We start from the raw sequence: 11,032 nt of genomic DNA on the forward strand, positions 1-11,032 counted from the left end.
AACAATTTTAAAAAGTGTATATCCTTTATTACACAAATTCCTGTATTTACTATTAATTCTTTGTAGCCTGTAGGAGTAGGAGTATTATCTATTTTCCCAAAAATATTCTTATTATTTGCCAAAAATTAAATTAATTAATTTAAGATAATAAAACTAAATAAAGATCTATGTTAAGATAAAGCTGGTGGCAATCTATGACATGAAGTTTTTATAGATTGGAAAAGAATCGCGTTCATTAATAGAAAATCACGGGTTCGTTCCTAACAGAATTAGTTTCTATAGATTAATAAATTATAATTTTTTTAATAAATATGTTCTTAATAACAAAGTTTGTTTTCTATGTTATGATGAAGCTGATTAATAATATATAACATCTATATATTGGAAAAGAATTACGTCCTTTAAGAGTAAATTATGGGTTCGAATCCTATCAGAATTAGTTTCTGTATAAATTACGATTTCTTTCCTTCATGAATATGTAATTAATAATAAAATTTAATGATTTATACGTTATTTAATAACTTAATTACTCATTCATCTATCCTATATTAGAAGTTTATATGAGACTTTGATGAAAAGTAAAATAACAAATGTCCTGCTTAAAGATCTGTGATTTCACTCATGAATAATACACACAACACAATTAAAGTTATAATTAAACAATGTCAAATCAACATTTTAACTCGGATTTATCTCTGACATTTGAATTATTTACGTCGTCAATACAATAGAAATTTGATATTTTCTGATTGTCGTAATTAAGAAGTGGCTATACCTTATAACAATTAATAATAATTATAAATTTAATTATAGCGTCATTATCATTATCAATATATTATAATTATATTGTTATTTGAGTGTTGTTTACTCCATATTTGAATGTTCCCTTATATTGTTTTTCGTGATTTTTATTGAGCTAAAATATTGAAAAATATAAAATAGAAATCCACTTTATAGGAAATTCTTCAGATATAAAAGCAATAATATAGATTCAGTTGTCCGTATAGATCAGTATTAAAAGATGATATCCTAGAAAATATTTCGAGAATATCATCTCTTTAATACTTATTTACTTATTGTATGTAACTTTTATTCTTAATTTCAATATTTAATATGAATTCTTAAGATTATAATCTTTTATTGGCAAGCAGATATACAGAAACATTTTATTTTTAGTGTAAAATTTTAAAAGTTTAAGGGACTTTTTACGTTATATGTATAAACAAAGCATTAAATATACTTTATAAATCGTATTTTCACAAATTTAGACAGAAGAAATATGTTTTGATTGCAAGATGTGGACTGAACCCACGTCTTTTAATACAAGGAGTGATTTCAGTTCGTGTCTGGCAATCAAAACCCATCTCTATCTATTTGATTCTTAGTTTATTTCTTCAAATATACATTTGAATTTATAATTTCATATACTAACCAAGTATCCATTCATAATCATGATATATATATATATATATATATATATATAATTTACGTTGAGTATTCTTCGTATATTTACTAAAAACACATTGCTATATCAATATTCTTTTATATCTTACTCTATAAATTAATTTGCTTTATGATTTTTGTGATATTTTTTCTTATTTTGATGCTGATTAAATATAATTTTGTAAGTGTTCTAGATACGTTTACCCAATCTATAATAAATGCTAAACATTCCACGAAGTTGAGAGCACAACTAACGTTACAATACGAATGATTTGCTTCAGTTAACAGTCCTTGTATAATAAAAGGATGGTAAACTTTACCATATTTATTTTAAACTTTACTGTTACTATATTTTACATTAAATATTATTATATACACTTTATAAAACAACGAATGTAATGTATATAAAATAGTCTTTTTGCAAGAATTTACTCTGAAAGTTTTTATAACACTAAAGTAAACTTTTTCCAAGTTAACTAATATTATCCAATATCAAACAAATATTTTGAATAAATACATAAAGCACTAAGTAGTATCCAATAATATAGATATTTAGTTTTCTAAATTTATCTTGTAATATTTAAAAAACATGTTTTATAATATAAGGAAATAGATATTTATTTAGGTACACACGAGTTACAAATTCAAATACTTATTCAATCAATGTCATCTGTATATCAGCTGAAAGTAGACAGATTTTTTTAAAGAAAAAATACTGAAAATCCCAATGGATAGACCACTCTAGAGAATATCAAAAGTGCGACGTAACTACTAAAAAATAAGAAAAAAAGTATATGAGATTCTTGAAAGATGTATTGATTGCTCCATAAGAAAGAACTGGTTATATACTTTATCACTAATTCATTCATTAATATATATTACAAATTATGATTTTATAGTTAATAAAAGAATAAATATTAAATATATAAATAATTTAATAATATTTCAACAATAAAATTTCCTAAAAGAAATTATTTTTAAGATAATAAAACACATTTTATTATAGATGACACTTTAATGGAATGTTAAAAAAATTAATAATTCTAATATTCTTAACCCACTTTTCTATAATAAATTTAATGATAAATATTGTTTATTTTGGTTTTTTTTATATTTTTATAAATTATTATTAAGAAAATTTATGTTTATAGAAGTATGAAAACTGTATAAAAAGCAGTAAATTCTAAAGTGTTGTAGCTATAATCTTAATATGGCTTTAGCAATCAATCAATACGACAAATGCTTCGGACACCTTATTCGAATTGTATGAGATCGTGTCAGGTACAAGTAAACCGCTTCTCTTTGACTAGCCGAATCTCTATCCATTAATTGGCTCCTATTCCTTGTAAGCACACCGCAGAAACCCTCACCAACGTCACAAGTTATCCCTTTTTTTTTCTTTTCTTTTCTTTATTGTATCTAGTTATATACAATGACTCGTGATAATTTTTAAAACTCCATTGACTGTAAAGTGGATAACCACATTTTGCTCCATTATAAGCACATCTGTACACCTAAAATTATATATTTATGCACTACTTTACTATAAGTTTGTGATTAAAAGTTGATAATTCCTACTTCTACTAAACAGATGACAGTACTCATGAATAAATTTAGATTTAAAATTCAATAATAAATTTTTGGATAATTCCCAATTTAAGAAATTTTGTATTAAAAAAAATACTTATTTATTAAGTGATTATTTAGTAGAAAATATATACATTTTATAGCCTTTAGATATATGCAAAACTTCATTAAAGTAATAAAATTACTTTTTTTGGAAATACATTAATATTCTATTATCAAAAGTACCAAAAATGTTATCCTTAAATAAATTTTTACCAATTTTTAACATAATATATCGAATAATTTAGTCACAAACATTAACGCAGTTAAAGATTTTTTTGTGTGTGTATTTCTTATTTATAGAAGATATTTTTTTGAATTTTATCAATGATAAGGAACTAGAAAAACTTCTATTCTTGGTCATAAACCATTAAAGTTGAACGTATAACATTATATTTCAAAGTTTCTGAATTTTTTTAGATCGAATGATTAGAAGAACGTTAGAATGATGATGATGTCTAATAAGAAAAAAAATAATTCTCTCGTTTCTACGCTAAACAGAACTTATCTAAATCGAATATTTAAAAAAATATTTGTTATAAAAAACTCTTTGTTTCGATTGTTATCGATAGAAAAAAAATTCCGTTTAATTTATTAAAATTAAAATCTTCGATCACCTGTTTGTACTTAATTAACTCGCCGAGTACTTTAACAGGAACTACACAGCTCTATTATTATTTTGAATGCTTAATTAATAAAATTTAATTACTAAATTTTAATTTTTATATATACGTAATATATAAAGAAGATAAAGGAAATTTATCAAAGTTTACTTACTCACCCTTGTCATTGCAACATACACTTATCCAACATCTTTGTATTCATGTGGTATTTTCGCACAAGTTCACGTATAAACCGCAAAATATGATTATGTTGAATGTCATTTTATAAATAAAAATATGATTATTCCGAAGTAAAATATTCAGCAGCATCTATATTAATCTTAAAGTAAAGCATCCTCCGTCTTCTCACACATCTATCGCACACTGCCGACAAGAGTCGACTGCATATCCCTATAGAGGACGCTACAGAAACTTTCCAACATTCTTGTCTCGTGCAGTAACACGTCCCCTCCTCTCCTTGCTCACCACAGCAAAAACTAATGCAGAATATATTTTTTATACCCTAAACAAATCGCCAAAATTCACTTCGTTATATGATCCTCTCCTAACCAAATTGACAAAATAAAAATAATAATAAAATTTAATTACGAATTCTTTTACACGTTTAATAAATTTATCAATTAAACTTTATTTGTAACTTATTAAATAGGGTGACATCGACTAAATCTGGTTCCGTGTCGCATAGACATCATCCGAATAATTGATTAACTTGGAAAAACTTAATTAAACATTCTTTTAAGCTTCAATAGTTTAATTAAAATTAATCGATATTTAGAATATTTATGAAGTCAATTTTTATCATAAACACAAAATTAACAATTGTTTAATTACAGTTTTACGTCTACTTTATAAATCTTTTATGGAAATGTAAATGATTTTAAAAATTCTTAGAATTTTCAAGAATTTTTACAAACAACTTTATCTAAAAAATTCTATCTTCAACCGATTTTAGACTTCCACATTTAGATAAATTTACATATTTTGCCTTTAATTTATCTAAACACACATAAAATTTTTACAGCCAATTTTCTAAATGATCTGTAAAGTTTTTATTATATCCTGTATCCGGTTTGAGTATGTTTATTAAATTGTAGAATACTTTTTAAAAAATAATATTACTCGAAATGTTTGAAAGAAAATTTAAATTTATATCTATATATTTTTTTTAATTTTTTAAAAATTTATTCGATAGTAAACGTTTCGGTGTCATCATTTAAAGTATTATAATTAATGTGTTCAAGTTGGCAATAATAATAGAGTACCTAATTTGGCATACATGCCAATGACACAACAACTCATCAGTATCTCCCACTTTGAACTTGTTAATGATCTATCTTTGTCTATTAATGAACTTTCTCAATATTGAATAGGCTTCTATGGAGAATTTTCTCAGTGCTTAACGTATAACGCGCACTTTACATACTTATTTTTACAAATTTTATGATTTTTTGTATCCATAATATGAGAGGATTTATCTAAAGAAAGGCGATTGACAATAATGGACATGTGACGGAAACAGTTAGAAGAAAACGATAAAAACTTTTTTGAAAGATGCCATAAAAATTAAAATCATTTTATATTAAATAAATTTAATGATTCTTGACGATTGTTCATTTGAAAAATTTTATATTTGCATATTTAAATTCCATAAATTTTAATTCTCTAACCTGCATTTACGTCTAAAAATATTTATTTTTTACGTGTTAAAATCTAAAAAATCGCTATGACGAGTTCGTTTTTCGCATGTTAAATATATTAGAAAATATTGTTTAAATTAATTAAAAATTAAGTTTAAATTCAGTAATAAAAATAACCGAATAATATAATATTATATTAAATATTTATATATAATTATATACGATAATATAAATTTATATAAGAGAATGAATGTATTATAACATACATTTTTATATATTTTGGAATATTTTTATGTAATTGTATGCTGTAATTCTCAGTTAAAATATGATTAACATGAGAAAATAATATAAAGTTTTTTTTTTAACATTTTACATGAATTCTCTTCTTTTAAATTTTAAAATATTGATATTATTTAGAAAGAATTTGATTTAAATATAATTAGAAATTTAAATATGAAAATTGTAAATTTATTTTTAAAATTGAAATAAATTTTTGTTATAAATATAAATAAGTCTATTTTAAAATATTCTTAATAATAGATTTAATAATAAAATATAAATAAAATTATATTATTTCATTGTTTCCTCGATTCAAACATTTTGTATATAAAATTTCTTAAAATACAGAAATAATTTTTAAATATGTATAAAATCTTTAATAAACATTTGAAAAAAATTTTTTTAAATGTTTTTTTAAAAGTAAAAATATACTTTTACTTTTACTTATATACTTTTTTACGTGGCTTTGATTATAATTAAATATGAAAAGAAATATTTTTATCGAAATTATTATAGATAATTCTTTTTAAGAATAATTATGTAAATTAAAAATTAAAAATTGGTAATATGACGTATACTTTGATGTTATTTATAGATAAAATCTTTAATTGGCATCTAATTACTGCTGGAATTCCTTTCTTGGACTTTCTTTGATTAAAATAAACATATTAATTATAAAATAACTAAATTAGAAGGGAACTTCAGCATTCTTGGTCAAAATTTTATGTAGTTTCTGTGTGAAATAGAAGTGAAGAACATTTTTTAATCAGTAGGCCACAATTCATTTCAGAAGGATCTCGTAAGGCCATATGTTTTATTGTAGGCTACATATATTAATTGTCTATATTTAGTTTACCGAATGCTCAAAAAATATAAATATATTTAGACAGATGACTGTATTTTGAAAATAAAAACAGGAATCATACTTTTAGAACTCAAAATTAAACTTGTACTGTTTTATATTGTTATCAGACCGCGCTACACGTCACAATAGACCGTGAAAGCTTAGAGTGGCCTTCCACGTGAAAGTCACGAGAAACTTTTTATATACCAAAGGTTTCCCCAGGTATAAAATATATGAGATGAAAATTTCTATGAATATTAGATGAAAAATGATAAGTAAAAATGATATAAAACGTAAATTTTATTTTGATATATAAGTTTAATTAATTAAATTATAATAATTAATATGTTTGTAATTGGATAAATTTAGGATTATCTTAATGAGATTTGTGTATCTTGGAATGAATTAATTAGAAATTTTCAAATTTCGATACAAATCAATACTAAAATTAGTGATGTAATAGGACTGAAGTTGAAACTAGAAGAATAAAGTGAATTTTTATAATATAAGATAATATTGATTATCATTTTCACTGAACTATGTAGCTAGGTGCCATTAGTGCAATATACTAGAGCTCGGGACTTTAGGTGTCCCGGTTAGTCAGTATTATTTTGGGAGGAAAAATAATATTTTTCAAATATTCTATATTTTTGTATGGAATATTTGAAGGTGCATGCTATATCTAATTAACAATAATTTAAATTTTTTGCTACCATAATGAAAAATTTTGCATTGAGGCCCATGATACCATTACTGATCTTTCTGTGACAATTTTAAAGTTAACAATCGATTGAAGTTTTTAAATAATTTAAATTCTGATATAAATTAATCTCTATATTATCGTTGCCATTTTTATTTCATCAATAATTATTCTACAAGTTGTAAAACATCAATTAAACGACGAATTTTTTTTTCAAATTGAATATCTGCTTGTTAAACTTATCGTGTTAAATATACTTCGGTTATCATATTTTAATTAAAATTTTAAACTTGAATAAGCAATTTTTTCTCATTAATATTACATACTTCAAAAAGAAATTTTCATTTTACTCGTATTTAAAATATTTTTACCATTCTTGAGCACGGTAATGTTGTGATTTGAATTAAGATTTACTTGTAAATTGTTTAGAATTACGCTTAATCTAAAGTGTATAAAGTTTTATAAGCTATTCAAATTAAGTTTTGCATGTTAAATATACAAAAAAGTTTGATTAGAGTTTATAAAAATTAAGGACATTTGAAATATCCCTCTGTTATAATACCGTATACTTGAATTTGGGCTGTTTTTCTCTCAAATTTACATAAATTTGGATTTATATTTTTTTAAAATAGTGTTTACTCGACAATTCTTGTCGCTTGTAATCTAGTTTCATATTTAAACAAAATTCTTGTTCTCGTGAATTTTGAATTGAACAATGTCTTTGTATTTACATGTACTGTACAGTATATACAGAAAAATATATACTTATAAATCTTATTAAATTATTATCTGAATAATATTAATTTAAATAAAAAAATTTTAATGATTATTTAAATTCTTAAGCTTCCAAAGACAGATAAATGTTATAAAAGATTCATGATGTTAATACAGATATAATTCGAGGATAAAACTTTTAAAAATAAATTTTAATAATAAAAAAACTTATACAAAATTTTTAATCCTAAGTAATGTAAAATAAAATAATCCAGAAAATTTAAACTAGATCAAAAAATGCATATTTATGTATGGAAAATAATTAAAACGATATGATTTATTGAGTGACTTGTCCTATATTCTTTGAAATTGAGTAAGATTTTTTAAAAAAATAATGTAACTATGACGTTGTTTATAGCAGAAATAAAGATATAAACTAAGTTAAATTTTGTATATCCTGTGAAAGATCGATGATCAATCGATCGTTTGATCTTTAATGTATACGAAAGGCAATTTTTTTCGTCTCTCCATAATTGTATGATGTATAGACAGCAAATATTTTACATCAATGTATGATTACGGATGTTTACTATAACGTTTCTACAAATGCAAACATATCTACTATAAAAAAACGAATGATTTTCATCGAATTCTTGATAAAAATTCTATTTGATTTTCCGAATATTTTTTCCTTTCAATACACGAATCATTCAGAGTACAGAAAATTAGTATACATTATAAAAACTTACGTTTTTACATTCGATTCAATGTTCCAGATTACTATACAGCTTTTCTAAATAATCAAATGCAAACAATTTATCTTGTATGAAAATTGTACTAATTAAATATAAGTTATGTAGTAAAACCTGTGTAAACCGGAATCGCATTTTTTCCTTTTTATTCAGGTTGAGTTTTATACAGGTTTTTATAAATATAGACTAGAGCCTATATTTATAAAACCTGCATTATCTAATTAATTAATGACGGCCTAATTATCAATTACAATATGTAAGTATAATATTTTTTGAATATTTATCACAATCTCTTTGCAGCTAATTATGACACCTTTCACGCGTGTGATCTTCAAATTTAAATTTAATATTATCAAATTACAATTAAATTTATTTATTAATTTGTATTTTAATATATTTTTGGTAAAAAATACACTCAAAAAAATTGGAAGAATATTTTGGTAATTTTCTTCTAATAATGAGTTAAAGAAAATTAGTTAAAGTCTTTGCTGATTAAATTTTTCAGCATGGAAATATAATTCAAGTCTTAGCAAACATTATTTGCATTTATTTACTTTTGTCGGAAGGTAGAATAAAAATATCTTAATTGCTTTGTTAGACACAAGTTATAAAAATTTATATAATAAGCCAATATTGTTCTAGAATAAATTATACTCCACTGAGTAGATTATGTTAAAGTTGATTTATAATTCTTTTATTCATTCATATTTGCATGAAATATTTCAATTATAATATTGATGAAATTAATATCACTCTGACTGTTTTCAGACTTTATTATGTATTAAGTAATACAATATTGTAGAAGCAGTTATTTGACAGAGTTTTCTTTAGAGTCAAAATTTTGCATGTGCAAAGCTATATATAAAATTTATACATGAAACTTACTGTTTGGAAATTCTAAGAATTAGCACTGTAATCAAATAGTTAAAATTAAATATACTCATGTAAGAAAAAGTAAATTTAATTGTTCAATTCATGAACAGAAGTCCAGGAACATTCTATAGAAGGATTCTCGTAGGATTAAAATATGGAGAGAGCCAGGAACCTTCATACATTCCCATGAGTATCGTGGAAAGAGACCAGTTTGCAGGTTGTGATATCATGATTTGGGCGACATTATGCTTAACGGTCGCACTGATCGCCACGTTTTATGCAAGGGGTCCAGTCAGTGGTGTATTTAGAAATACGTGCCCTTAAACTCACAATATGTAGGCATCTCCAAACTAATAGCGCCATTTTTGTATCGAATGATTCTATTTTGTAGCTTTAATTATGAAATAATTGTATTTTTGTAGATTTTTAAATATCGAAAAAGCAAAGGACACTGATATTGAAAACCCGTCATTAGTACTGTACCACTCTGTTCTTGCAAAATATATTCGTATAGGCCTATTATTACTCAACTGATGGCTTATTTTGTCCCTAATTAGGCTTTTAATTTGCACTAATCATTTTGTGAATTGTTTCTGCATAAAATTATTTTTCTTTATTTTATTGTTATTATTATTATTATTATTTTGAATTTTTCGCGTTTAAATTCTTGCGCCCCGAACCCGGGTTTAGTGGACCTAATGGGAAATCTGCCACTGGTTGTCGTTTTTTCAAGGATACCATTATTACAAGAAGATTTTGGAACCCTTGTAAGACTTTTCCGAGATACTGTGGATGCAGATTTCATTTTCATGGACAATAATATCTACTCACGTAAGACTGTACTCGTCAATGACCTTTCTTGACAGATCACAGCAAGATCTCAGGACCCAAATCCCATAGAGCATGCATGGGATGTACTAAGGAAATGAGTTGCATTTCATCACAGTCCACCAAGATTATTCCAGAAGCTTTATGATGCTATTTTCAAGAATGATCTTGGCTCCAACAAAACTAATAAACAACGTTATAACAGTACTTAAATAGTGGAAGACAAGTATTTTAACTTAAGTTTTATGTTATGACCTTAATTATTTATAGTTTATTGAAAATATTTCATATTTTCTCTGATATTTATGATGACATTTGATATTATACATTCGAAATTAAAAAATATACCATCATCATCAGCATAATCTGTATTTATAATCATGCACTAGAGCAGTGTTTCTCAACCTCTAACGAATCGTCGCCCCCTTCAACGTAGTATCGTCCCCTTCAATAAAATCGTTACGTAGTATCGCCCCCTTTACTATAAATTCCGATGCCGAGGGCCAAGGCTAACGCCAAATTCGTACTGCATTGAATAGACTAGTGACTAGGATAATGTTATTTGTTTAATTATTGTACGATATAACGAATAAAATATCTAATTATTCTTAATATAATGTTTTACTATATCGCCCAGAAAATATAAATTGTTACTAATCGCCCCCTCAACATGGAAAAACGCCCACATGGGGGCGATATCGCCCCCGTTGAGA

At 24.6% G+C, this 11,032-nt stretch overlaps 1 protein-coding gene across 2 annotated transcripts in view; it reads right to left on the reverse strand.

Annotated features, from left to right (window-relative positions):
• Positions 1-4,065, reverse strand: part of LOC111622400 (gamma-aminobutyric acid receptor alpha-like) — a 61,612-nt gene extending 57,547 nt beyond the window's left edge. For both annotated transcript variants that reach the window (XM_023364786.1, XM_023364778.1), the window contains exon 1: positions 3,851-4,065. The gene's annotated coding sequence lies outside the window, so the exon portion shown is untranslated. The remainder of the gene's footprint in view (positions 1-3,850) is intronic.
• Between the last annotated feature and the right edge of the window lie 6,967 nt (positions 4,066-11,032).

This window comes from Centruroides sculpturatus, unplaced genomic scaffold (assembly GCF_000671375.1).
Source record: "Centruroides sculpturatus isolate CEXI.00-Female unplaced genomic scaffold, Cexi_2.0 scaffold23, whole genome shotgun sequence".
Lineage (NCBI taxonomy): Eukaryota > Metazoa > Arthropoda > Arachnida > Scorpiones > Buthidae > Centruroides > Centruroides sculpturatus.